The sequence below is a fragment of the Phyllostomus discolor genome, chromosome 2 (assembly GCF_004126475.2).
Source record: "Phyllostomus discolor isolate MPI-MPIP mPhyDis1 chromosome 2, mPhyDis1.pri.v3, whole genome shotgun sequence".
In the NCBI taxonomy this organism is placed as follows: Eukaryota; Metazoa; Chordata; class Mammalia; order Chiroptera; family Phyllostomidae; genus Phyllostomus; species Phyllostomus discolor.
Genome location: NC_040904.2, coordinates 92,153,714 through 92,159,675, shown reverse-complemented (window position 1 = coordinate 92,159,675; position 5,962 = coordinate 92,153,714).

Here is a 5,962-nt window from a genome sequence, read left to right as displayed (position 1 = left end):
CAGGTGGGTTCGGTGTAGCTGTCAAAACCTTTATTCATCGCCCTTTCTTATCTTCATAACATTTGCAATCTTATGTTTAAAAAACACACTTTGGTCCATTTTAATTTTTAAAAGAGAGAAAAAAATGGAGGAAGGAGAGACATGGATTAACTGCCTTAGCATTTGGAGGAATGGCAGTATGCAGTGTTCAGCACTAGTGTAGGAAATCAAGATTTTTGAAAAGTGTTAAACTCTATCTCTCCAAATTTGCCTATAAAAATGAAAAATGTTTTGAAGCCGAATTTAGCCAATAAACATTTTAAAAAACAAATGTACATTTATTTTTATTTTTATCCTAGATCAAATTACATATTCAAGCAATAAATCCTCTAATAAGCCCTCCTTTCATCATGTGACTTTCTTTTTTCTTTATTGTGAGGAATTTCCTCCCGTTTGCATTGATGATAAGGATTCTTATTTTTAACAAGTTCCAGAGTTCTTGTCTCTTAAAAAAAGAAAAGGAGGAGAAAAAGAAAAAGAAAACAGATCAATAAAACGTTCATCTAAAGTTTTTCTGTTTTCCTACCACCAACCCCTGACAAGGTGCTGGGAAAGAGCTTTTACTTAAGGATCCATTGGGCTGTGAATCTGAAGGCTGTAAATAATAAGATCATGACTGAATATTTTCAGGAAATCAGAAACATTAAATATACATATTAAAAGGAGTAAAAGACTCATGGAGTTTCAAACAGATACTTAACAGAAAGCCAACTTATAGACATAATGAAATTTAAAAGATTGAATTAAAGAATCAAAAAGAAAAATCTAAAAGCTTCAAAAATGAAAAAGAGAGACAAAAACCAAAGAGAACCAAAGTGACATTAAAGGTCACAAGGCAGTTCTGTATGCAAGAAGACTATGAGTTAATTTTCAAAGTGTTGGCGGGGGGAAAAACATTGAATTCCACTTTGTCTTTTATAAATATGGCTACATGGGTATATTTCCTTTTTTTATTCTTTTTCAATGACAGTTGACTTTGAATGTTATATTAGTTTCAGGTGTACAGCATAGCAGTTATACCTTACAAAATGATCCCCTCTATAAGACTAGTATCCGCCTGGCACCATACATAGTTGTTATGATATTATTGTCTATGTCCCTTATGCTGTATTTTATATCCCCGTGACTCTTTTGTAACTGCCAATTTGTACTTCTTAATCGTTTCACCTTTTTCACCCAGTCCCTCAACCCCCTCCATTCTGGCAACCATCAAACTGTTCTATGGATCTATGATTCTGTTTCTATTTTGTTTGTTCATTTATTTTGTTCTTTAAATTCCAGATATAAATAAAATTATATGGTATTTGTCTTTTGTTGTCTGACTTACTTCACTTAGTATAATACCTACTAGATTCATCCAAGCTATCACAAATGGTAAGATTTCATTCTTTTCCTGGTTGAATAATACACATACAAGTAGTACCACGTTTTTACCCACTTGACTATTGAGAGTCACTGGGTTGCTTCCATATTTTGGCTATTGTAAATAATGTTGCAATGAACATAGAGGTGTATATTTTCTTTGAATTAGTGTTTGGGGTTTCTATGGATAGATACCCAGACTTTCTACTTTTTCATGATTTAGTCTTAGTAGGTTCTATGTTTCTAGGGATTTATCCATTTTTTCTAGGGTATCCAGTTTGTTGGCATATGATTTTTATAGTAGTCTCTTATGATTGTTTTTTACTTCTGTACTATTAGTCATAATGTCTCTTCTTTCATTTTTTCTTTCATTTATTTGGGTCTTCTCTTTTTTTCCTTACTTTTAAAATTTACATTTTAAAGAGTCCCTGGTCAAAATATCCATATACCCAGATGGCTGTTAAGGAATAGAAATCTCTATTTTATACATGTTTCTAAAAGGAGAAAAAGTAAATGAGTAAACTCTTTCTTTGTGGCTAGTGTTAATTTCAAAAACTTTATGGAAAATCTTTATTTCAAAGCCAGGGAAAAATAATTTAAAAAATAATTATATTTCTGTTTTACTTATATATAAGCTTTCCGGAATGGTTGACATTAGAAAATCTGCCAATCTAAATTATCCTATTAGTAGATTGCTATAGAAAATTCATATGACTATCTCAACAAGTACAAAAAAATTACTTAAGTTAAACCATCTAAATATGATAAACCAACAGGAAATAGAAATAATAAAACATTTTCTAAACTTGATAATGTGCTTAATGGTCAAATATCATACTGAGAAGAATTTTAGACATAGTCTGTGAGCTCAGAAATAAGGCAGTATAACTGTTGTTGTTGATATTTTTTATTTAAAAAAGGTATAAAAATTGGAAAGAGTAAAAAAATATCATTATGTGCAAGAGAGAGGTGTTCATCCACATGGAAAACTATTAGATCAACAGAAGAACTCTGAATTAATAGAGTTTAGCAAGGTTTCCAAATGCAGGTTAACTTACAAAATTCAGAACTGTTCCTAAACCACTAGTAACCAGCTAGAAATTTCTATTAACAAAAGTCCATATTAAACAAATTAAATTATTAAGGAATTAACTTTGTAAACATTATATAAAACCTACACAAAGAATATTTTAAAACTTTCCTAAATGGCATTCAGAAAGACTTGACTAAATAGAGAGCATATATATGGTGGAGAAAATTACTCTGAAAAGATATCGATACTCTTCAAACTAAATTAATTTATGAATTTAATGTAAGACTACTCAACACTTTAGCAGTTTGATGTAGTCCCATTTGTTTATTTTTTCTTGTATTTCCCTTGCTTGAGGAGATACATCAAATAAAATATTGCTAAGAGCAATGTCAGAGATTTTAATGCCTATGTTTTCTTTTAGGATTTTTATGGTTAGACATTTAAGTCTTTAATCCATCTGAATTATCCCTGTGTGTGGTGTAAGAAGGTGGTCTAGTTTCTTTTTCTTTTTATTTTTTGGCCTTACCTGTCTTGTTTTCCCAACATAATTTATTGAATAAATTATCTTTAGCCCACTGTATGTGCTTGCTCCCTCTGCCAAATATTAATTGACTATAAAGGCATGGGTTTATTTCTGGGTTCTCTATTCTGTCCCATTAATCTATGTGTCTGTTTTTATGTCAGTACCATGCTGTTTTGATCACTATGGCCTGATGGTATAGTTTGATATTAGGTAATGTGATTCCACCAACTTTGTTCTTTGTTCTCAGGGTTTCTATTTTTATATGGGGCCTTTTGTGGTTCCGTATAAATTTTTGAAGTATTTGTTCTAGTTCTGTGAAATACATCATTGGAATCTTGATAGGGATTGCATTGAACCTATAGATTGCTTTGGATAGTATGGACATTTCAATGATGTTAATTCTTCCTATCCTTCCTTCTATGACCATGGTATGTGCTTGCACTCATTGTATCTTCTATTTCTTTTTTTCAGTGTCTTATATTTTTCTGAATATGGGTCTTTTACATCCATGGTCAGGTTCATTCCTAGGTATTTCCACTTATTTGTATCTTCTTTTATTTTTTTTTCCAGTGTCCTATAATTTTCTGAGTACATATCTTTTACATCCTTAGTCAGGTTTATTCCTAGGTATTTTATTCTTTTTGAAGCAATCATGAATGGGGTTGTGTTTTTCTTTAATTTCTCTTTCTCATAGCTAATTATTGGCATATAAAAATGCAACTGATTTCTAGATATTAATTTTGTATCCTGATACTTTACTGAATTCATTTATCAGTAAATGAATTCTTAGTTCTAGTAGTTTCTTGGTGGAGTCTTTAGGGTTCTGTAGGTACAGTATCATGTCATCTGCAAATAAAGACAGTTTTACTTCTTACTTTTTAATTTGGACACCTTTATGTCTTCTTCTTATGTGTTTGCTATAGCTAGGATTTCTAGTCCTATGGTGAATAAGAGAGGTGGAACCCGGATATCCCCATCTTATTCCTGATCTTAAGGGGAACGCTTATAGTTGTAGCCCATTGAGTATGGTGCTGGTAGTGAATTTGTCATATATGACCTTTATTCTGTTTAGGTATGTTCTCTCTATTCCCATTTTGCTAAGAGTTTTTATCATAAAAGGTGCTGGATCTTATCAAATGCTTTTTCTGCATTTATTGATATGACCAAACGTTTTTGTACAACAACGGAATCCATCAACAAAGTAAAATTCAACCCACAGAATTGGAGAACATATTTGCTCTGATAAGGGGTTAATATCCAAAATTTATAAAGAACTTATAAGACTCAACATCAAAAAAATAAACAATCCAATTAAAAATGGGCAAAGGACCTGAATAAATAATTCTCCAAAGGGGACATACAGAGTGGGCAATAGACATATGAAAAGATGCTCAACATCACTAATTATCAGAGAAATGCAAATTAAAACCATAATGAGATATCTCTTCACACTAGTCAGAATGGCTATCATCAAGAAGTCAACAAACAGTAAGTGTTGGCAAGGTTGTGGAGAAAGGGGAACCCTTCTGCACTGTTGCTGGGAATGCAGATTGGTGCAACCACTGTGGAAAGTAGTTTGGAGATACCTCAAAAAGTTAAAAATGGACCTGCCCTTTGACCCAGTGATTCTACTTCTGGAAATACACGTATATCCAAAGAAACCCAAAACACTAATTCCAAAGAACATAAGCACCTCTGTGTTCATGGCAGTGTTATTTGCAGTCACTAAGAAATGGGTGCAACCTAAGTGTCCATGACTGGAAGAGTGGATCTAACAATTATGGGATATTTACACAATGGAATATTACTCAGCCATATAAAAGTAGAAAATTTTATGCTGCAACAGTATGGGTGGACCAGAAGAACATTATGCTAAGTGAAACAAGCCAGCTGGAGAAAGAAAAATGCCATATGATCTCACTCATATGTGGAATCTAAGGGACAAACTGAAATAACAAGCAAAATAGAGACAGACTCATGGATAGAGAGTAGGATGATAGCTATGAGTGAGTTTAGTGGGTAGAGTAATTGAGCAAAAAGGAAAAAGGACTCATGGACATGGACAACAGTGTGGTGACTGCAGTGGGTAAAGGAGAGGGGTATAAAGAGAATAAATGACAATGGAAAAAATACAATAAAATTTTTCAGCTGTAATTTTTAAGAACTTAAATTTATTTAATGTGTACATTTTTGTGCATCCCTGAATTGATGTTGTTACAAAAAATTTTTTAAAAACCCAAACTAGGGGAATCTCTCCCTAACACATTTTAATGTATAACAAAAAACCATAGTAATAAAAACTATATGCAATTATGAAGAAACAAAAAAATAAATAATGAAAGAAAAGTTGCACATTTGAGAGCTGAAAATAGAGCTCATCAGTAAGCAAAGAACAAACTTTACAGTAGCTAGTGTTAGGAAATCTAGCACATTATATGATAAAATTTAACAGTACATATCAATTCTTCATTATGTACAAAGGTCTAAAGGACCTAAATATGAAATAGAAAAATATTAAGTTAATAAATATGATTATACTTTTGGGAACATAGGTGGATGAAGACTTCTTAAATAAGACCTCAAACTATTAGGTGAAAAATTGATGGATTTAACAACACTAAAGTACTAAAGACTTCTGTTATTTTTAATTACGTAATTGAGAAATTTCATAGAGCAATGCCATATAGGAAGAAGTAATCAAGATCTATTAATAATATGTAAAGAAACTAGAGTATAAAGAATTTCTGCAAATATATACAACCAACCAAATATCACATGAAGATATACAGAAAAACTTCACAGAAGGGAAAACCCAAAGACTAACAAATATATGAAGACATATTCATACTAACAATCAGGAAAAAAACCCTACAAACCAAAGCAACCATTGATTTGGTGATGGTGGGAGGGGTCCTGATTCAGGGAATTAATAGAAACATTCAAAGACATTAACATTAATATCACTTCATTTAAAACAACAAGTTCATGAAACTGGATTATATAAA